General features: G+C 41.2%; 1 protein-coding gene across 14 annotated transcripts in view; it reads left to right on the top strand.

Annotated features, from left to right (window-relative positions):
- The window catches only part of LOC102159120 (uncharacterized), a 654,277-nt gene that overhangs the window by 460,159 nt on the left and 170,119 nt on the right, over positions 1 to 23,999 (top strand). The window contains exon 1 of one of the 14 annotated variants that reach the window (XR_014804453.1): positions 686 to 827. The exons of 11 other annotated variants lie outside the window; for them this stretch is intronic. The gene's annotated coding sequence lies outside the window, so the exon portion shown is untranslated. Of the gene's footprint in view, positions 1 to 685; positions 828 to 23,283; positions 23,432 to 23,999 lie in introns of those variants that run through there. 2 more of the 14 variants (XR_014804451.1, XR_014804450.1) reach the window with 2 other exon arrangements.

Raw genomic sequence — 23,999 nt, forward strand, 5'->3', positions numbered from 1 at the left:
TTTTTTTTTTTTTTTTTTTTGGTTTAAGCAAGTTTGTATTGGAGCTATTTCACTTACAACCAGTGGGGTCCTGATTAATATACTGGCATAATACTTACTGAACATTCCTCAAATAGCAGACCTTGTGTAAGTCCTTCATATGTATTGTCTTATTTAATTCTTACAATAGTCCTTTTTATCTTTTGAGAAAAAAAAAAAAAAAACCCTGAGGCCCAGAAAGGTTAAGTAACTATAGCACAAGATCCCCTGCAAGTAGTAGAAACAGATTCAAACCCAGATAAGCCCTTCTTTCTTAGCCAGTATGCTATCAACTTGGCAGTGATACTTGATGAAATTGAAACCGACAGCTGGTGGGGCGCTCATTTTTACAAAGGGTGGTCCTGAGGATGATGAGAATTTAGTAAGCGTAGCCACTTTGGGGGGTTACATTTTCTTCACCTTCAGTGGAGCAGTCAGTACCCCTGTTACTACTTGGTTTTGTTGTCAACTCCCAGGCAGTGTTTACAGTAGAATCTCAAGCCTCTTCCTTGTATAGTCACAGAGTCTGGTGGAAAGGAATTGACCTGTAGATGCATATCCTCCAGTGGCTCTGGGGCTCCTTGGGCTACACAGGAGGGGACATGGAGCGAAAGTGTGGGCCCTTTAAGGATTAAGGAGGAGCCGCAGGCCACTCTGGTGGTGTGTTGTCATAAACCAGAGCGGGCTTTCTTTTCAATCATGAAGTGAACCTCAGGAGATGTATCACTTCTGCACAGCTCCTTTCTCAGGTACTTTGCTTACACTTTGCATAAGAGAAGGGTTTGCTCGTCAAGCTGGAAGAAAACAAGGTAAACAAGTGCCTGGGGAGCACTGAGCATGGTTTTGACTCTGGCTCTGAGGTTCACGCTGTACTCATAACATCCTGTTCTTCTGTGCTGCCTGTGATGTGGTAGATAGCGCTTCCCCCCGCCCCCCGGGCTGTTAACAGCTGAGCTCATTTTTCATAAAGATGCTGCCCTGTGAGACCCAGGAAATGGGCCGCCGCTGCCTCCCCTTTTTTTGCGCTGCTGGTTGACGATCGGTCTCCCCAGGTGCCTTGAGAATCCCCTTTCCATCTTCTCCAAAAGTAGGTCTTTAATTCCTTTGGCATGTGAGGCAAACTTCAAATTTTACTGGAAGCCCAGAGAGTATCAGTGAGTGGAAAATAAGTCTCAAAAAAAAGTTATTTGTTTAGTGTTGGAGAAATCTGCTCTCCGGAGGCCTGCAGCTATAGAGTCGGGAAAGGAAGAGTGGCTGCTGGGGAAAGGTGTGAGGCCCTCTGATGGGAGAAAAAGCAGTGGGAGTGAGGTCCTCCTAGGGACTGGGATTGCTGACTTCCGATCCATCCCTCAGGTGGGACTGGAGGGCTGAGCACTGTCTTTTTGTACAATGCATTTATCAGCTTCCAGATGACCTTGGATCTAAAAATCACATTTATTGCAAAGACATGAATGGATTAAGTAATAAAATCTCACTTCTGTGGTCAGGGAGCTGACCTCAAGTTAGTTCATCGCGTTTGTAGATTCTGAAGGCATAACTAGAATAGGAATGACTTCCGATGGTGGATTACAAAGGAAATCGTTTCCTTCTGTCTCCACTGAGCTGCAGAGTCACTGCTTCGCCATCCAGGAGGTGGACCATATAGCAGGGTGTGCTTTTTGGATGGCTTTTGTTAGAGAGCACAACGTGCCTGCATCCTGTGATTGTGCTTCTCATTGGTCAGTTCCAAAACCTGCCTCATCCCTGGCATCATGAAGATGCTCTAAAAAGGAATGAGAGACCCTTTGTCAAACTGAGATCTACTGAACAGAAACATACAGGAACAAAGCCATCTATAATTTTATCTCAGTGCACCAGGGAGCCACCACCCTACTCTTTCCTCATTGGGAGAGAGAAAATAATCAGACTAGCAACTCACCACTTGAAATCTGGAGACGTGACCTGCAGGACAGGCCAGGCTTCCATGAAGGGCAGAGGGTAGGGAATGGAAGGTGAAGATTGGAGGGTCATGACCGAAGCGAGACTGGGCTCATGTGGGCAGCATGGAGGCACCATACATGAAGGCCCTGAATGGGGTAGAGAGGATTCTTTGGAGGGTCGATTGTCTGAGTGCGTTTTGAAGATCAGTGCTAAAAGAACAGAGAGTGGCAAAGCCCACTTGGCCTCTTTCAAGTAAAAGCCAAAATCTTGTTTCTGTCTGGCTGTTGTGTCCACTGTTTTATGCCATTCTTCACAGTCAGAAGCCAGAGATATGTATTAAAACTCCATCCTTTTCTAACAGAGACTTGGAACAGAGGAGATCTAAATAGAGACATTTCAATGCAGTAGGTATGTAGCCGGTATGTTAGTCCCCCTTTTCCCCTCGGGAGAGCACATCACATGCACGTTTACTCATTCAAGTCATTTAATTCGCCATCATTAATTGAGCAAAACCCTTACTTATCAGGCATGGTGGCAGGGGTTGGAGAATGAACAAAAACACTGTTTCTGCCCTTTAAATGGCCACAGTTCCAAGGACACATAGGAAATCATACAGAAGAGAGAATGATCAGCTGTCCCTGGGCAGGAGAAAAAGGCAGGTCAGGGAAGTCTTAGAAAAGAAGATGCCTGACCAAGGTGTTTGAGAATGAAAGAGAGATTCACCTGGAAGACAAACCCAGTCTTCTCAGGCAAAGGCAAAGCTTGAACAAAGGCAAAGTGGCCTGGGGGTGGGGGCTGGTGTCTGTAGAGTTTACAATTATGAGGGAAAATAGAGAGGAAAAATAGTGGGACATGATCCGGTGATTTGGCAGCTTCCAAATCACGCAGGGTCTTGAATGTCTGTGCTTCTGTTCTAAGGAAAGAACTTGGCACAACCCAGGCCAGGGGAACTTGTAAGCCCAGCAGAAGAGCACAGAGGCTGCTCAAAGACAGGGATGAGTATGCATGAACTCTTGCTTTCATTACGTACATACCTTGGGATGGGGTTGTAAGCATCTGGCAACTCACAACTTTTAGAGAATTGGTGTCTTTTTTTCCTAAGCTACAGAATATTTTTTTTTTTTTTAAATGAAAACCACTTAAAATGCCTTGATCTGAGGGACCATTAGTCATGAAGGTGTTTCCATAGCAAACGTGTGTGGGACGTCCTAGGTTTCTTGGCACTGGGTCAAGAGAACTTATATTATTAAATTGGGACAAGGCCTGACATGATGGAGAAAAAAATTCATGGCACTGTTCCCATAGCATGAGGCCTCCATTTAAGGGCAAGATAAACGAAAGGCAAAGAGCAAGAAGAGAAAGTGCTGGAATGAAAACAAGTAACAAAGGGAAGATAAAAATGGAAATCCCAGTTCAGTGTGAATAATAGGAATGCAAATGGTGCTGCTAAAATAGGAAGGAACATTACTTTTCAAAAAGGCAAAGCAAGGGAAAATTGTAGTAGCAAAAGCATTTTGCATGGTAAAATTGTACACTGTGTATGCCTCTCAGAAGCAAAGCCACCTACTCTGATTTTTCCCAGCACGATGCTGTGAATTTGGTGAGTCATTTTTTGAAGGTTTACTACAAAGCTCCAATCTGCATATTTTTTTTTATAATTCATTTGGATTAAATCTTCCTTTTCCCAGCAGCCGCCTACTAATGCTCCTATTTTATAGCCAAATTTTTCACCTGGGCTACAAAATAACATACTTTAAAAAATTAATAAGTTTATGGAATGATTGCCACAATTTATTATTAAGTTAAAAAAACCATGGTGGCACGAAGTGTTTATGATATGCTGCCATTTATCTACGAAGAAGGTAATCTGAATATAAATTTGCTTATATTTAAAAAAAAACTTAGGAAAAAGTTATTTGTGAGGGAGTGAGTGAGGAAACAAGGTGGAGGGGACAGGATTAGAAAGAAGTTAAATGTCTTTGAATATTTTGTTTCTGTTTTGAATTAAAAAACATGTATGCGCTTTAAGAGTTCCCATGGCAGGCTCAGCAGGTTAAGGACCTGACTAGTATCCTTGAGGATGCTGGTTTGATCCCTGGCCTCTGTCAGTGGGTTAAGGATCCTCAACCTGCATTGTAGGTCACAAATGTGGCTTGGATCGGGTGTTGCTGTGGCTGTGGTGTAGGCTGGCAGCTGCAGCTCCTATTCAACTCCTAGCCTGGGAACTTTCATGTGCCGCAGGTACAGCCCTAAAAAGAAAAAATATATGTATACATATTTTGCCTGATTATAAAACAAAGTTAATTATAAGACAAAGCAATCTCTAAAAATTGAAAGTGGAATAGCACATATGAACCTGAGTCTCAAAATAGAAAGAGAAATTATTTCAAGTGACTATTTATCTGTAGAAGTACCCCAAGAACAAACATTTTCTAACAAAAAAGAAACCTTAAACTGTTTTCTTCTAATTTTACTGTTGATGATAGTATCGTTACAGTTTTAGATTTCCTTCTTTGCTCCTTTCCTTCCTTCCTTCCTTCTTCCTTTCTTTTTTTCTTCTCTCTCTGTCTCTGTCATTGTTGTGTATATCGTGGAATAAAACAAATGAGAAACTATGTCGGTGTTAGGAATTAAATTTTTTGGCATGGAAGAAGGTAATTCAAATTTAAGATGAAATAGCGTTAAGTAAACACCCTATAATCTTGAATTTATAGTGTAATTGTCAGTTGAAATTGTGATGCGTTTTAATACAAAAAACAAAACAAAACAACCCAGTATGGACTCCTTACCTCTGTTCACAGAAAAGACCTGGAAACAATGAGCAGCTCAGTAAAAATGAACATCCCTGTGTTCATTAACCAGGTTCAAAACTCGGATTTCAGTCTCTCAATACTGTTCCTCCCTAAAAATAATCAGGGCTTCTTAGGAGAGAATTGATTCCAGATTTGGGTAGGACACGTGTAACAATGAGCCTAGAATAATTTACCAGACTTAAGAGTAGGCAAACTATCTGTAAATTTGGGGATTATGTCTAAAATACTCTGAAACAAACAAGGAACAGCTTTCTACAGCCTAAGATGGGACAACTTGAGCATTAGTAAAATAACAACTGCAGTGGATTGAAATAATCATGTTTAAACCTAGAGTGATTCTAAAACACACACACAGCCTCCCTCCAAACCCCCTCAAATGCCCAAAACCATTGGTCCTCTCTGGAAGCTGTAGGTAACCAAATTTGAAAGCTGAAAACTGAAAAGAAATAATCCAGAATATATTCTGTTTTCCAGTACACTGTACCACTGGGCAACCAAATAGAAATTAGCTTCTGCTTCAAATAAGCTAAAGGGAAATAAAATTATTAGACAGTTGGAGAAATGTGAGCACTGATTAGAAAGTTATTAATATTATGGATTCACTGTTAACTATCTATAGTTATGATAATAAATTGTTACATTAAAAAAAATTCTTAACCTCTGAAATACGCATTTCATATAGATGCATATATAATTATATATTATATACATATATATACTTTTCATGATTTTTATTTTTTCCATCATAGCTGGTTTACAGTGTTCTGTCAATTTTCTATTATACAGCAAGGTGACCCAGTCACACATACATGTATGCATGCTTTTTCTCCCATTATCATGCTCCATCGTAAGTGACTGGATATAGTTCCCAGTGCTGTAGAGCAGGATCTCATTGCTTATCCATTCCAAAGTATATACATATATTTATTTACAGGTGAAATGCTGTGATGTTTTAGCTTTGTTTCTAAATAATCCAGTGGACATGGGAATGAGGAACATTCGATGGGGTATTCATAAAATAAGGTTGCGCAGAGTTGAAAATTGTTGAAGCTGAATGTACGGGTGTTTATATTATATTGTTCTTTTTCTTTTGAAATTTTCCATATAATAAGTTCCTTTTTTTTTTCCCCCCCAGTTGTTTTGCTTATCTCTCTTTTCCTGATAATCCTGCTTCCCAAAGTATTTTCATGCTCACAGGGCATGGACTCAATGAATGTTTGATGACAGCTATGCTGCTGTTGGTGGAGGTACATCTCTAGGATTGTTCAAGATTCTTATTCTGGATGAAAGTTGGACAGATAGAGAAATGAATTCTAGGCATTATTAGACCAGTTAGTGGAGACCTCCTTGGGGGCAGTCGTGAGTTTTCAGAGGTAACCATCTGATGTATGAGGTTCCAAGGAAGACCTTGGTCTTAAGTGAAAGATAATGGTTCTTTTATCAGGGAACAGTACTTCCTTGAACCACAAGAAAACCGTTTTTTCCAACTCAACTGCTCCTGAAAAATTGGCATGTTGTGGTCTTGTGATTGTTGAACCCCTCAAATGCAGGAAGACTCATCACTAATTATTTTACCTTAAAGCAAATGTGCTCATAACTCTTTGCTCAGTGAGTATCTATAGTTCTTTACCAGCAAGCCCCATGTTTCAGTACATTGCTGTCATTCTGAGGTTTTAATCTGTATAATTTTTCAACTGTGATGTATTGTCTTGTATTAATTCATTATTATTTTCCCCTTCCTGTTTATCTAAAACAATACTTCAGATCTCCAACCTTCTGGATTGATCCTGTGATTCACTTTCTTTCCCTCCTTCTGTCCAACTTTCCATCTTTATTACTTTGATTTAATTTCTGGGAAATTTCTACTTTATGCTCTTAACCTTTTTTTTTTTTTTTTTTTTTTTTTGCTTAAAAACGTTCTGTTTATGTGGAAAGGATTCTTTCTTACATTTCTAATGGTTTCTTTCTTTTTAAAATAGCATCCTATTCTTGTTTCGTGAATAAATCTCTTTTTATATTTTTCTGAAAGTATAATGTTTTTGAAATTTTCTCCTGCTCCCTGCATTACCTCTGCTATCAACAAATTCTGTTTATTTATTATTATTGTTGTTATTTAATCTTTGTTTTGCATATTGGCGTCTGTCTTCAAATATCTGGTAACCCTTGGCTGCCTATTCACACTTAACACTGAGGCTCCATATAGCTGATTTGAATGTTCTGTGCATAAGGCTGGGTCTTACTGACTCCTGGGCTTCATAGTAACTAAGAGTAGAACCTGTTATTTACTGGGAAATCCCAAGTGTAATATTAAAAATATTTGACAATGGGTATGGCATGGGATGGGCATCACTCAATCAGAGAAGGTGTTCAGACACTCAGAATGCACTTGTCATAAACAACTCCATCAAGAATACTGTCTGCACAGAGTTCCCCAGTGGCTCAGTAGGTTAAGGATCCAGTCTTGTCACTGCTGTGGCTTGGGGGTCGCTTCTGTGGCACGAGTTCAGTCCCTGGCCTGGGAACTTCCATGTGCCCTGGGTGTGGCCAAAAAAAAATAATAATAATACTGCCTATACAAGCTGGGTTCAACCTTGTCAATGGATCCTTGTCTAGGATGGGATGGTTTCTGCAGAGGGGATTTCTCCAGTGTCCTGTCCAGAGTGGGATGGGGGTAATGAAACTGCCCCGAGGGTTGGAGGGGTCCCAGCGTTCTTGTAGATCGTCCTTTAATCTCCCAGCTGTGCCTCATGCTCTTGGAATGTAGAACTTCTCAGATGCCGTCTCTTCCGAATCTTTTCCTCTCCTGTATCTTTTAAAGCTGTGTTAGAGGTACTCACTGCCTGGTGGTACAGGGGAGGATGCTGGGGGTCCGACGGCTCCTTATGCAGACTTTCTTCGAAGATTCCTTTCTTTAGTTTCACAAACTTTCACCTTCGTCTTTGGAGAGACTTGGAACCTCCAGTTCCTAAAGTATTTGGAGTTTTTTTCCTGCACAAATTGTCCTTTCCTGTTAATTTCCCTCTCTTCAGACATAAAATTTAGTTTAATGTATTAAGTCAGTTACCACTTTATCCAACGGTTTTCTTTCTCTCTTTGTTGTACATCCTTCATTTGCTCTCATTTCCTTTCCAATTCTCTTTGCTATTATTGGTTTAAAGTGTGTGTGTGTGTATGTGTGTACTTAATTTCATTTTACGTTTTTAGAGGCATTTCAAAGGAGATAAAATGAATATGTGTATTTAACCCACTATGTTTACCAGAAAATTTATCTTTAAATTCTTAGGATATGTTTAAACAATTAGTTTTGGACACCAACTAGAGCTCATCAGCATTTAGATGCTCCCAGAAAACAAAATAATATTAGTATTTTTTCTTTCCTTGTGCTTCATCACTTTCCAATTTGGGATCATCTGAAATTTTAATTCCAAATTATAATAAAAATAATTTTTATGCTATTCATAAAAAAGGGATTTAAACTCGATACATTTTTCATTGTTTCTTTTTCCGCCTTGTACCATGCCTTCTTTTTCTTTCTTGTTTCTTTACGATGGCCCGTATTTTTCCTTGTCTCGCCTTCTGAGTTATGTTGGCATACAAGCTTGAATAACTTGTTTACATTTTAGGTGAAGTTGGTGCAGATTACAGGCCTTGTCTCAGTGGTTGTGGAGGCAGAAGACATCCTGCAGGGAGGAGAGGCCAGCATCACTAGCTCCCTGTGACAACGAACTGCCCTAGCTCTTTGGTCCCTGAGCCCACATTCCTCTGTTTCAGCCTCTGGGCAATCACTGCTCTCTCTGGCTCTGTGTATTCAGAAGGTGGGGGGCGGGCTGACAAACCCAGTTCTTCTAAAGGCACTGCCCCAATTAATCACTGTGGCAATTGCTCCCCGACCTCCTTCTGCCTGAAGTTCCCCGTAATCTCTCTCATCCCACACTCCTTCGCTCCTCTGCGTTGTTTTCCGGGTCTGGTTTCACCAAGAGGTCAGTCCTCGCGGCTCTGTATCTTTGACAGTTATCTTACCTCTTTAGTGTGGACACCACTCTTTCTCGTTTTCCAGTGCTGTTATAAATACATTTCTTTGACCTCATCAAAGAAGTTAGAGTGGGAGACACTGGATGTTTATTCTGCCATTTTGCTCCTATTTCTGGGCAGCATACAGAGCATATGGAACAATGTCCCTGCTAATCAGCTGGTCTATTACTGCTGTGTTGTTTCAAAAAGAAAATTTAAGGTCTTCTCCCTTCCTTTAGTCTTTTTTTTTTTTTTTAATAGTCTGCTCACCTTTATTTTTGTTTAGTATAAGCCACCATATTGGTAAAAGTCTGTCTTTTTTGCCAGTCACACACAAAAACCAACAATAACATTTTAACTCTGATACTTAATTACTGTGTATATTCTCTGCCTAGTGGCAAAGGAAGCATTTCCAGTATAGATTTCCCACCAGGACTAAGAGTATCTGTAAAGACAGTCATGTGAAAGAAAGCCAAAAGCGTACAATGGAAGTGGTGTTGTCCAAAACAGTTTTCTTTAAATGTACTTATCTGAAAAGGACTCTGTATGTTCCTTCAGGGAAATGGATAATTTCTCTCCCCACGTTTTTAATTGGCAATCCCCTCATTTCCTGGATCTGCATTATCAACTTTCTTGCTTGCTGCTGGAGCCAATGCAAGGAATATTAATATTTTACTAGAAAGTTAAAATGTTTTCTATAAAAATAGGATTGCTAAAGAGCTATTTCTGTGCTCTTTAAGGTATATTTTCTTTAAGAGAAACTGTTCTCATTTATTGGTACCAGTCATTGCTTTTGCTGTGGAACTCCATCTCTGAAATTATAATGTAAAACCTTAGAGGTTAATTCATAAAATTTTGTCTAAGGCATTTTCAGCTATAGTATTAAGGTTAGTGTTCGTGTTACTATATTGTGTGTAAGAAATGAATACCAGGAAGTGTGGTTTTTCTAAATTAATGTAATTCTCTTAGGTTGAAGGAATGATGATTCTTTCAAGCTTGCCAAACGTACTCAGAATTCCAATGTTATTACTCATGTAAATTTAGAAAAACGATGTATAAACACCCCTTTTTTAATAAGAAAATAGATCTGTATATGTTTAATGCTTTTTATTTTGAGAGTATCAACATCTCAACATGTCTAACTTCTGGGTGCTTGCTTAGAATATTTTTCTCTTTTAAAAAAAAATTTTTTTTGTCTTTTTTGCCTTTTCTAGGGCCGTTTCCCATGGCATATGGAGGTTCCCAGGCTAGGGGTCTAATCGGAGCTGTAGCCACCGGCCTACACCAGAGCCACAGCAATGCAGGATCTGAGCCATGTCCGCTTGACCTACACCACAGCTCACGGCAATGCTGGATCCTTAACCCACTGAACAAGGCCAGGGATCGAACCCACAACCTCATGGTTCCTAGTCGGATTCGTTAACCGCTGCGCCATGATGGGAACTCCCAAAAAATTTTTGTTAAAGAAGAGTTTGCTTATAATGTACCAATTTCTGCTGTACCACAAAGTGACTCAGTCATATGGATATGAACACATTCTTTTTTAAATACTATTTTCCATTATGGTCTATCCCAGGAGGTTGGTTATAGTTCCCTGTGCTCTATAGCGTCAGACCTCATTGCTTATCCATTCTAAATGTAAAAGTTTGCATCTACTAGCCCCAATCTCCCAGTCCATCCCGCTCCCTCCCTTTCCCCCTTGGCAACCACAGGTCTGTTCTCTACGTCTGTGAGTCTTTTTCTGTTTTGTAGGTAGGTTCATTTGTGCCATACGTTAGATTCCACATATAAGTGATACATGGTATTTGTCTTTCTCTTTCTTTTTTTAAGATTTTTATTTTTTTTTCCACTGTATTTGATTTACAGTGTTCTGTCAATTTCTGCTGTATGGCAAAGTGACCCAGTCATATACACATATATATGTATATTTTTTTCACCTTATCCTCCATCAGTTTCCATCACAATGTCTTTCTCTTTCTGACTTCCTTGACTTAGTGTGAGAATCTCTAATTACATCCACATTGCTGTGAATGGCATTATTTTGTTCTTTTCTATGGCTGAGGAGTATCCCATTGTATTTATGTACCACACCTTCTTAATCCTTTCATCTGTCAATGGACATTTAGGTTGTTTCCATTAGACTATTTTTATCTTAATACGCATTCCTGTGTACCTTTAGGTGTTACCTGAAGCCTTCTTTGCTATGTGTCTTATTTTTACGCTAGCTCTCCCTGTCCCTGAGACACATGTTGAGCCTTATTTAGGTTTTGCAGCAAATAATAAAAAGGAGAACTGAAAGGAACAGGATATTCGGATGCTACAAGGGACTAACAAGATCATTCATCTCAGACTAAAGAGGAAGGGTGTACATCCTGGTACGTAGGTGAGGTTCTCTGGCCTCTCTTACTTCTGCCTCTGCTTCGAGCAGATGATTCAGATTAAGATGATGCCAGATTTCAGGAGACCTAAGAATGTTTTTAACTCTCAAGTGTGGATAATACCTATTAAACTTTTACCTTGCTTTTGAAGAAATTTATGCTTAAATGTGTGTTTCTGAATTGTCTTTTTTTCCTAGTCGTCTGAGCTTATGATTGAGTTTGTAAAATAAATGAAGTTGCTGAGGCGAACTCTGAATAACTACAGTATGGAAGGTCCACGACTGTCACCTTGGAACAAATATTGCTTGTCAAAGACTAAGTATAATAATATAATATTTATTTTGAGTCCTTGAAAAAGTTCCGGTCTGTTCATTGTAGGCTTTTATGTTTAAACACTAACCATTTTCTGTATAAAATCAAACAAACCTACAAGCAGACAGCAAAGAATCTGGAGTAATTGACTGGGCTTTGTCTAAAAGCGTCTTTTAGGCATTGAATTAACAAAGAACATGTATTTTTTCTGTTTTCCATATAATGCTAATAGTGGAAAGCTAGATAGATTACTATTTAGTTGATAGCTTTTGCCTTAAGCATATTCTTTCATTGCTGGGGGGGGGGGTGGTGCGGCAGGGTTGGGGAAGAGAGAGAGAGAGAGTGTTTTTAAAAGACAAACCATGACCTCTTTGGCAATTAGCACCCTTACAAAAAAGTAAAGGGTTTATTGCAACTTGGTTTGGAAGTAAGAGCCCTGAAAGAGGAAACCCGAGTTTCACTTCCAGCTCTTATACGAATATTTGGGTGATGTTGAGCAAGTCATTTGCTTTTTCTGGATCTTAGTTTCCTCATCTGTGAAACTATGAGGGGAATAGGACTTAATTTCAAAGGTCCTCTCAACTCCAAAGTTTCATAATTCTCTGAAATAAAATGAGTATTCATACTTCACTGATCCCCACAGTATAAATAGGTAACATTTAGTAGCCATAAGTGTCAGAATGATTTGTTACATCCATCTTTTTTTCTTTTTCTCTTTCTTTCTTTCTTTCTTTCTTTCTTTCTTTCTTTCTTTCTTTCTTTCTTTCTCTCTCTCTCTCTCTCTTTCTCTTTCTCTCTTTCTTCCTTCCTTCCTTCCTTCCTTCCTTCCTTTCTTTCTTTCTTTCTTTCTTTCTCTCTCTCTCTCTCTCTCTCCCCCCCCCCCTCTCTCTCTCTCTTTCTTCCTTCCTTCCTTCCTTCCTTCTTTCAGTTTTGGCCACCCCACAGCATATGGAGTTCCCTGGCAAAGGATCAGATCCAAGCCACAGTCAGGACCTAAGCTGCAGCTGCAGCAACACCAGACCCTTAACGCACTGTGCTTGGCCAGGTATCAAACCTGCATCCCATTGCTCCCAGGGTGCCACTGATCCCATTGTGCCACACTGGGAACTCTGAAAGTAGCCTCTCTTATTGGACAAGCCTACATTTAGAAATAATTTTATCTTCATCAACCCAGCAAGCTTTGCGATTTGGGATTTATGAGTAACTTTTCAGTTATTATAGTCAAAAGTTCAATTACACTTCTTTCCTAAAATGTGCTTATCATATAATAATTTTTTAAAAAATTGATTATTTTCTTTCAAAGGAATATAATAGTTTACATTCATCTATGTATTTCTGTGATTATTTAATTATCTGCTTTCATATCAGGCTATAAGGTCCATGAGGGCAGATATCATTTTTGTTTCGTTTACAGTTGAATCCTAGGGTTTAGTATAATGCTTGGCACCTCGTGTGTGTTCACCTAAGGAGGAAGTGTAGTTGTATAGGCTGACCAGGATGGTTATACCCGATGCTGTTATCTTTGTGTCATTCAAGAACTTTCCAGAAGAAATTATGAGACCCCCCCACTAGAGTCTTTCTGAGTTCTCTGCATTATATTGTTGATAGGGAGGCATCTTCTCAGTTAGTGGTTTTCTCTTTTCGGAGGCAAATAGAAATGGTCTTGATCTGGCTGATGGATTTCCTGCAGCCACTAGGTATTGGACAGTGTTTAGATGCTATCTTTTTTTTTTTTCTTTTTTGTCCTTTTGTCTTTTCAGGGCCGCGCTTGCTGCATATGGAGGTTCCCAGGCTAGGGGTCCAATTGGAGCTGTAGCTGCCGGCCTGCACCACAGCCACAGCCACGCCAGATCCGAGCCACATCTGCCAGCCATCTACACCACAGTTCACGGCAACACCGGATCCTTAACCCACTGAGCGAGGCCAGGGGTTGAACCCGCAACCTCATGGTCCCTAGTCGGATTCATTTCCTCTGCGCCATGACAGGAACTCCTGTTTTTGCTGTTTGTTATTTCTGGAGAAAGGCTGTTTGTATACCAGGTTTAAACATCTAATTGATGGTGCATCCTCCTCTACTTCCCCACAAACTTTTATGACCCTTCCTATAGATCCTTAATTTCAATTTGCCAAAGTACTTGGTTAAGCATTCTGACTCATCGTCCTCCCCAAGGACGCGGTGACTCACACCAGCCAGCCGGAGAGACCAGAGTCAGGACAACACCCGCAGATGCAGGATGTGCCCCCTGAGGACACAGTGGCAAGACGAGCCAGTGGGGACAGAGCTTCTCGCTGGTTATCATGTCCAAGCAATGTCACAGCTCAGTTAGATCAGGAATTCTGAGCATTTTTATAATATGTCTTCATAAATCGTAACTGTAGCAGACGGAGCTTGGGTACTACATGGAAAGCAATGCCATCATATTGTTTGAAGAATTTTGCAAGGATAAAAAAGGTTCAGTAGGGTTAAAAGAAAAATCATCTCAATTCTCTTTCTTTCTTATTTCCTCACTCCTTTCCTTTTTCATTTGTTCGTTTGTTCCTCCCTCCCTTTCGTTTCATAGGCAAGCCATTTTCTAGAGGGAAATTCTTGAATCTTAGAGTCAAGCAGTTACTATTTAGCGTCTTGATGTTGCCATTTTCAATCAAGTCACTTTAACCCTTTCTGAGGCTCAGTTTCCTCAACAGGCGGATCATAAATACTCACATCACAGGGTTTAGGGAAACTTAAGTAATACAATAATATCAGGTACTATTTATTAAACATCAATATATGCATTATCTAATTTAATACTAACAATAACTTTGCAAATAAAATGTCTGGTACATGGTAGGTGGCATATAAATAACCAGGTAGTGGAAATATTGTGTGATTTCTATACGATGTTTTTTAAGTAAATGCTTACTTTATTATTTGTTAGGTGCCATTTTCATGTCCTTAGGCTCCGCTGTCCCTGCCACCAAAGTAAAACTGATTATTCATTTGTTCAAAAGGGGTTCTTTGAGCATCTGCTGTATACCAGGTATGGCATGTGTTACTTGGGGGAAAATAGGGAGCAGGGAACAAGACACAGTCCCTAACTTCACAGGGGTTATAACTGAGCAGAGGTTCTAGATAAATAAAAAGACAGTTGTAACCAAGAGCGATGATCTTGACAGTAGGAAATACAAAGCAGATGTCTCAGGAGAGACCCTCTAATCCCAGTTCAGGGGTTCAGTGAGAGCTCCTTGGAGGACATTACGTCTACGCTGGGACTTGAGGGGACAATAAAATGGGGATTCCAGCCTGCAGTGCACTCCAGGGAACTCTTGATTCAGAGGCACCAAGTGGAGACGCACTGTGACGTATGAGAGACACCAGAAGCAGTTCCTTCTGGAGTTTGAGGGGCTGCATGGTGAGAGCTGCAGCTGGGTAGGCCGGGCTGCTAGGTCATAGACAGGCCTGGGGCCCATCCAGCAGACACCGTCTCATCTCTGGCTGCCTTCAAGCTGTTCCTGAGTCCTCAGTTCCTCTCCTCCTCAGCGGGGCTCTGGAACGAGGGCCAGCTGTCCCACTGCCTGCAGACTCCTGGTCCGAGGGGGCATACAGATAGGGTGCTGACCCCTTATTCTCATGTAATCTTTTAAGCTGTGTTCTTGGTCCTGAAGAAGAAAGGCTTATCTTCCTAGTAACGTGTCAAGACATCCTTGCTCAGTTGGCGATCTCTCGATATCAGCCCTCCCCAAATGGAGGGGTATTGGGCTGTGGGGCCAGGAGACTCTTATCAAAGGCTCTTCTGGCCAGGACCTTGCATTCTGGGGCCCTTTTAACAGCTCAGGAATCTGAAGCCAGGCTGATGAGAGTCAGCTCTCACTTTACTTGGCCTCTCTGAATCTAAGCGCCTTCTGGAAAACCCGAGCAATCAGGATCTGGGACACGGCCACCTAATGACCATTTTACTTTTCCTGGGACTGGGGAGAGAAATGATAATCAGATCAATAAGCTGTGTGGACTGACTCATTAATTGACTCACAGATAGTTTATCTTTCAGCTTGTGCTGCAGAAAGTTCTCCCTCAGTAGCTAGGCTGCCAGACTGCTGAGAAGAAACTGAGGGGTGCTCAGGGTCCAGAGAGAAGAAGACAGGCAGCCAGCGCTCAACGCTGTCTTTTTTTTATGCACAAGTCAGATGCGTATGAAGTCTGTGTAAAGGTGACTCTATACCTCACATCCAGACCTTTGGAAAACGGCTGGTAGTAATTACTGTCCTGGGACAGCAGCAATAAACTAGGACTGTTGCAGGCAGCCCCAGATGTAGGGTTGCCCTAGCCATGAGCTCCCTGGTGGTCTGCCATTGCTTCCAGTTCGAGGTGTCTATAATTGGGGGGAACACAGGGCCAAGTCACTTCTGGGTCTTCTTATGGCATCATTTTTTTATGCTCCCAAAGGCAATTTTTGGAACATTCCGCCTTCTATGAAATCCTCATGTTTCTGAAAGGTCATTCTTAGCCCTTTTAATATAAGATGGTTGATTTCTACTCCGAGCAAAGGAATGGGGTGGTAAAATGGAAAATCTGAAGGGAGAGATAATCCTGAAAAGGAAAACTTGAGCTGGATCTTCTGGCTCTCTGTAATCCTTTATTAATTAGATTGTGGAGGTGGAGACAGCATTCTCTTTAAAGTGTTGGCTCTGAAATTCTGTCTCATACATTATTAACTTTGATGATACCAGACTAAGTGGGTAGGGGTAATTATTTGTGTTATTACTGTTTGTCCAGAGAGGTGACAAGAAAGAAAATATGTCACGTGCAACTAACAGATGAGAGACTAAGAAGGCACTTTCTTAATTTATGAAGTGTTTTCTTCTAAATATGTTTCTTGGTAAAGTTATAACTAAAATGCCAGTGTGTTGTGAAGCCAGTACCATCTCAGCAGCAGTATTTTTCTTCACCTCAAACTAAGCAGGTCGTGGGAGAATTTGGTGACCAAGTGTTACTTTCATTTTTTTTTGGTTCCTTCCTCCATATTCTAACACTGTTAAAAACTAGCGTTTTTTGGTAGCACTGACTCCAGAAGCAGAAGTTCTCACCTCAGAGAGACTGTGTTCCTCAGAGTATATGTGGCAATGTTGGGGCACATTTTTTGCATGTCACAACCAGGGGGTGGAGTGCGTTTGGCATCTAAGGGTTAGAGGCCAGTGATGCTGCTAAACATTCCACAAAACACAAGGCAGGACCCCAAACAAGTGATCTGGCTGCAAGTGTCAACAGCGTTAAAGTTGAGAAATTGCTCGGAAGCATTCACTTCATTCATTTATTTATTCATTCAACAATCATTTACTGAGAACCTACTGTGTGCAGGCACTGCACTGCTGAGAATGTAGCAATGAACAAAAACCCCTACTCATGTCCATGCACCCCTATGTTCATAGCAGCACTATTTACAGTCGCCAAGACACGGAGGCAACCTAAATGTCCATTGACAGAAGAATGGATAAAGCAGATGTGCTTTATAGATATACCAGCCATTAAAAAGAATGAAATATGGTATTATATCACTTATAACTGGAATCTCATATCCAGCACAAATGAACATCGCCTCAGAAAAGAAAATCATGGACTTGGAAAATAGACTTGCGGCTGCCTGATGGGAGAGGGAGGGAGTGGGAGGGATCGGGAGCTTGGGCTTATCAGACACAACTTAGAATAGATTTATAAGGAGATCCTGCTGAATAGCATTGAGAACTATGTCTAGATACTCATATTGCAACAGAAGAAAGGGTGGGGGAAAAATGTAATTGTAATGTATACATGTAAGAAAAAGAATGAAATAATGCCATTTGCAGCAACATGGATGGAACTAGAGATTACCGTACTAAGTGAAGTAAGTCAGACAGAGAAAGACAAATGCCGTATGATATCACTTATTTGTGGAAGCTAAAATATGACACAAATCAACATGTCTCTGAAATAGACTCACAGATACAGAGAATAGACTGGCGGTGCCAAGGGGGAGGGAGGGAAGGATTGGGAGTTTGGGATTAGCAAATGCAAACTATTATCTGCAGGATAGATAAACAGCAGGTCCTACTGTATAGCACAGGGAACTATATTCAGTATCCTCCGATAAGCAATAACGGAAAAGAATATGAAAAAGAATAGATATATTTATATGTGTATGCATTGTGTATGTGTGTGTGTGTGTGTGTAGCCAATCACTTTGCTGCACAGCAGAAAGGAAGACAACATTGTGAATCAACTATTCTTCAATAAAATTAAAATTTCAAAAATTCCCAGAGTTCCCTTGTGATGCAGTGGATTAAGGATCCGGCACTGCCACTGCAGCTGCTCAGGTTGCTGCCATGGCACCTGTTTGATCCCTGGCCCAGAAACTTCTGCGTGCTGCAGGCCTGGCTCGTCCCCTAAAAAATCCCCATTCTTGTTTGGTTTGCAGTCTAATAGAAGAGATAGGGAGAAGAGTCTAATAAACAAGAAAAATAAAAAGTTACAAGTATTAGAGGGAAAAATCAAGCTGGGAAAGGGATAGGAAGGGTTAGTAGGGAGTATCACTCTTTGGGGTAGAGAATTTGTCACTCTTTCTGGATAAGGAAACTGAGGCTTCGAGAAGTGAAGTCCTTGGTCAAGGGTGACACTGCTTCCAAGAGGCATAGCTGGGATTTGATGGTGCGTGTGTCTGATGTTTTAGAGTCTGAAGTGTTATTTCCACTTGGGCTCTGTTATATGTTATCACCAGAAACCAGGGATTTCCTTGCTTCTCGTTGATGAAATTCCGCTTTTTTAACATACTGATAACTGTCTCCTGCCCCACCCAGATCCTTCATTTCTAGCATCTCTATTTTTGGGTTTTTTGGTTTGTTTGTTTTTGGCCACACCCGTGGCATGTGGACGTTACCGAGCCAAGGATCAAACCTGAGCCACAGAAGCAACCTGAGCTGCTGCGGAGACAACACCAGGTCCTGAATCTGCTGAACCACAGAACTCAGCATCTATATTTCTGTTGGTTAGAACATCCTCTGACTCTAGCCTTGTCCTAGACGCCTTACCATCAGGACCTAAACATGTTCAAAGCTCTCTGCCTTTTAAAAAATAAAATGAAAAAAGTCCCTACTTTGATTCGACAAGCCTTTCCACTGATAGCTCCTCCCTCTCCTTTCTCGTAGCTTAAATGTCTTAAAAAGGTGTCATTTATGCTGTCTCTAGCCCCTCACACTCCCTTCATTTACTTGTAAAAGGACCTCGGGACTCCTTCCGCACAAACTGTTTTTGTCTCGGTCCAGCAGTGACCCCCTGGTCTCCATTTGTACGGACCATGGAGTTCTTCGTCTTCCCTTCCTCGCGTGGCCTCTCCCAGCACTTGGTGCCCATGACCTTTGGTGCCCCTGTGTCTGACGTGCTTCTTCTCTTGACTTTCACCTTTTAGCTCTGGAAGTTCCTTCTTCCTCTTGGGCTTTTTCTCCTCGGTGGCCTTCATGGGTTCCTCTGCGCTGTCACCCCTTGGGAAACGTATCCTTCAGTATCTGGTTCATGGTTTCCTTTGTGTTCAATTAAGGCTTCTCCTAACTTGTAATGTAGTGTCAAAGGTGGGTAACCCACCCTGGAAGTTGCTGAGATGTGAATGTGGTTTCATGTCATAAGAGGGTGATGTGCGGGTGTAAGGACCCTTCCCTCCCTCCATCCCCCCCCCCCCACTTCCTTCCTTCCTTCCTTTTTTTTTTTTTTTGCTTTTTAGGGTCACACCTGCAGTACAGGGAAGTTCCCAGGCTAGGGGTTGGATCGGAACTATAACTGGTGGCCTACCCCACAGCCACAGCAACTCGAGATCCAAGTCACATCTACACCACGGCTCATGGCAACGCAGGATCCCGACCCGCTAAGCGAGGCCAGGGATCTAACCTGCGTCCTCATGGATACTAGTCGGGTTTGTTACCACTGAGCCACGATGGCAACTCCATGAGGACCGTTTCTGATGTGCGATCCAGCCACTCAGACTCCACTCTCCTGAGCTCCACTGAAGGAGCGTTTCAGCAGGAACTCCCTTCAACCCCCAGACGATTGTAGGGGCTCCCTAATTGGTCCCTCTGTCCCCAGCTTTAGCTTCAGCTTTATTCTCGCCACATTCCTCTTTCCAAAAGGCAAGCCTGATCAGGATCTAGTTTCTACTCCCTCGTATCAGTCCATTCAGGCTGCTTAACAAAAGAGCATAGTCCGGGTGGTTTATAAGGACAGACATTTACTTCTCGCAGCCTGGAGGCTGGGAGATGCAAGATCAAAGGGCCAGCATGGTAGGCGGAGGGCCCTCTTCCCGGCTCATCGATGCCTGGTCGTCTTTTCTCTGTGTCCTCCCATAGGAAGGAAGCGGCAAGTGACGCTTACTTTATCACTGCAGGTTTGTGCCTCTGAATCCCCGTCCCTTATTTGGCCCCCTCCCCATCCTCCTCTCTTCTGGCAGTTTGTACATATGAGTCTTCTTCCTCCGTTATGTTTGTTCTTTTGTTTTTTAGATTCTCTATATAAATGAAATCTCTATATAGATTCTCTATATAAATGAAATCATACAATATTTGTCTTTTTTCTGCCTGACTTCTTTTACTTGGCACATGCTCTCTGGGTCCATCATGTTAATGGACATGAATGGACACGAATGACCAGATTTCCTTCGTTTTTATGGGTAACTAATATCCCACTGGACATAATCACCGCCTCTTCTGTAAGAGCACTCATGACCTTATCACCTCGAAATACCATCATATTGGGGATTAGGTTTCAATATATATGAATGTGGGCACGCCTGTCTGCAGCACCCCTTCATGTTTTATAACATGGCTTGTCTACACTCATGTTTTCATGTCGTTGCACTGTTTTGCCATCTGCCTAGAATGCCTCCCCACCCCTACTCCACAGTGTGGACCTTGGGAGGGCCTACTCATTCTTCAAAGCTCACCTTACTGTACAATAGGAAAAAAAATAATGTATTGGGGAAATTAAAAAAAAATTAAAAATTTAGAGGAAACCCCCTCACCTTCCGCATTCCTTTTGAACCCCTTCCCATCTTTCTAGGCAAAGTACTTTCACATATGCCCTACTGCTCCCCATCTCTGATGTGACTGTGCATTCTTTTCGGGTAGAGAGAAGAAAATTCAAGGGCAAAGTTTCTTTCCTCAAGCAAGTTGTTCTACCCAGCACCGTATCTGTTGTTTTCTCCTTGTAAGGCTTCTGCAGTCTTGAATTCCTGTCACTAATTTGCTGCATGGTCCTGTATTTTTTACTTAACCTCTCTGAGCTATTTTATCAACTCAAATTCTGTCAAATAATATTCTAATTCAAAGAAATGTGTCAAATTCTCCAGAAGAAAAGATGTCATAAACCCAAGATGAAATAAATTGTCCTTCATTAAAATAATAATTTTTGTCATCAAAGAGTTCATTCAGAGCCCAACAAAGTACAACTATTTCCAAAGAAAAATGTCCCCCTCCTTATATGTCTTTAAAGCTTGAGACACTTATAACAAGGCTTTTCCATGGAAATTTTTTTCTGGTTCACAAGATTGTCATTCACCTTTTCCTCCAATTTCTCCTTAAATTTTTGAAAAACTCAAGATTCACCTTTTGCTATTTTACTTAGCTCTTTTCCCCCCTCAAATGAGAGGAGAGTTTCATGTCAGAGAAGCGAGGAGATAAAAGTTTAAAATTATATGTCCTTGATCTTGATCTGAAGCTTTCCTATATTATCAGCAGCACTTACTGTCACAACCTGGGGACAAGAAGTGAAGCAATAAGAAAGAATTAGAAGAAAAGAAATGTAGAAATGAATGCCAGGTACCTTTTATTCATTCTATTACTCCTAGTTTTGGAATTAAAATCATCTTTTAAAAGATCTCATTTTGGTGAGGTAGGTATAAATGTGTGGGAAACAAATAATTGTAAGAGAAAATAACGGAAGAAGGAGAATTTCAATCTGGGTGTCTTTTATAACATTTTCATGACCTACTGATACTTCCATGGAATATCTCTGTGCAGGGAAAACTGATGCTTAGACACTAGGAGTGGGATGGGGATGGAGGGAGAGAAAACTAGACCCCAGTGATGATGGCATTTCCTGAGCTATGTGTTTCTATAATTTATTTCATGTAACCTTTCCAATAACTCTGTGTCGTGTATTTACCTACTTTCAAGTTAAACCAGCTGGGACTCACTAGAGTAGAGCCGAAATTGAAACTGGGGTTTTCTGACTCAAACACCAAACCACACTGCTGTCCCACTGTAAATGTAGAAATAAATATCCTGACCTCAAGCAGTTTATAATCCTGAAAATACATGAAAATGTCTCCTTAAAAAAGCAAAGTCAGCAGACTGCATATTTATCCTATTTCAACTACTGTAAAATAACTCCACCTACACAGTTATGAATGTTCAGCCTCACTGCTGATAGAGCATCCATTCCGAGATGTTTTTTTCCCTTGACAGTGATGGAGAAATGTACACATACTACCTTGCTAATACTTTTTTCCAGCAGCTAAAGTAACATGTCGCATAGACTTTGAAGTTATCCAGATTTAATTCCTACACTTGCAATGCATCTCTATCAGACTCAGTTTCCATTTGCTAAATTGGGAAGATGGTACCCCTCTTAGAGAGGTGCTAAAATGATGAAAGAGCCGCTCAATTCATGTTCAGTGCCTAAAAATGATGCTTGTGGCCATGTGGCAGCCTTTAGTATTGGCATGTATTTTGATACATTTTGATGCATTTTGAAGACCTTTGGTGTAGATGTGACTGTTGGTCCTAGATGGAGCCTCTGTCCTCAGTGACCAGTGGTGACAGTCAGCCTGATAGATGCACCAAAGTGCTAGGTAGTTTGGATGTGGTGGGAGAGATACTGGAGTCAAGAGATACTGGAAAGAACGACTCAAGAGTTTCACTAAAGTGCTTTTCAAAATTGAGTCAAGGAATTGGCAGGAATCTATGAGAAGAAGATAGGAAAGGGGCTGGGGTGGGTGGTGAACATTTGTTTCTTCCAAATTGAGCCTTGCGGTTCTTGGACCCGCGGTCACAAAATTTTCGTCTTAATGGGGAAATCTCTTTTAAATGAGTAACCTTATAAAACAGGCACTCGCCAAATGATAGCCTATGTTTGCCTCCCTCTTACTTCATCCTTTAATATAATACATTTAAAAGAGTAGTTGTTTCACGTAAACCTGATTAACTCTGAAGAGAGTCGTAGTCCACCTGAACCAATCCAAATGAAGGTAGAAGAAGTTCTAGCTTAAAACGGTGCTCTGTTAATTTATTGCACTGCACTGAATAATAAGCTGTTAGGTGCCACACTACTTTTTTCACGTTAGATCAAATAGCTTATTGCTGCTGGAGCGTATTTCATATTGCATAAAATTTGGATATATTACAATGGAGTCGATATCAGTCCATTATAAGAGACAGACTTAAGGACTTCATTTATATGATCTCTGCATTTGGAAGATGGCAAGGAGAGGAAGAAATGCACACAAGGTGATGGACAGAGGGGAATTGACATGCTTTGCCTGTTGACCAGCTCTGCTGTGGGTGACTGCCAGTTACCACGCACGGAGCTGGTGCCTCGGAGAAAAGCAACGTTTCCAGTGGGAAGAAAATCCAAATAGAGTTTATGTTCCTTTTCAGGGAAGTGTTGACATTTTAATTACTTTCTGTTTTCTTTGGAGCTGCATTTGAGAATTGGAAGCAAGTTGGAAAAATAAGAATTGGCTTTATTAGAAATCAGAGGAATTGACATGCAGCCATGAGTTGGAGAAAGTCCAGATTCAGCTCTTGACAAACTCAAGTCTCCAGCAGGACTGAGAGAGTCAAAAAATCCAGCCTTTGAAAAATGAACCAGAAGAATTCCTACTTGGGGCATGTCATCTCTGAGAGTGGACCGTTTTTTTTTTTTTTTTTTTTTTTTTCTGTGCGATCTAATCTTTTCTGGCCTCTGGGCCCCTGTTCTTCACGTCTGTGAGTTTTTTTTTTTTCTTCCTTTAAACTCTGGTCTCTCGGGGTGGTGAGGATAAGTAGAAGAAGGATACAAAGCCGAAAGAGAATGATCACAAAGAGTTGGAATGAGTCGGGGAAAGTGGCGGTTTAGAATTATTTAGTTTTGAAGATAATCTGATGCTTTTTGCATTTCATTAAAAAAAAAAAAATGCTTGTCAAAGTGCAGGTGGAGGAGTTCCCACTGTGGAACCGTGGGTTAATGATCCAGCTTGTTTCTTTTGTTTTTCTTTTTAGGGCCACACCCGCAGCCTATGGAAGTTCCCAGGCTAGGGGTCAAATTGGAGCTGTAGCCTCCAGCCTACAATACAGCCACAGCAACACCAGATCCAGACTGCATCTGTGACCTGCACCACAGCTCACAGCAGTGCCGGATCTGTAATCCACCAAGTGAGGCCATGGATTGAACCCACGTCCTCTTGGATACTAGTTGGGTTCATTATCACTGAGCCACAATGGGAACTTCTGTGGTGTTGCTCGTTCCCACGTTGCTGTGGCTGTGGCAAAGGCCAGCAGCTTTAGCTCCAGTTGG

This window comes from Sus scrofa, chromosome 5 (assembly GCF_054392235.1).
Source record: "Sus scrofa isolate SSC_HxYL_T2T_F1_AM1 chromosome 5, Sscrofa_HxYL_maternal_Yorkshire_Landrace_v2.0, whole genome shotgun sequence".
NCBI classification, from domain to species: domain Eukaryota; kingdom Metazoa; phylum Chordata; class Mammalia; order Artiodactyla; family Suidae; genus Sus; species Sus scrofa.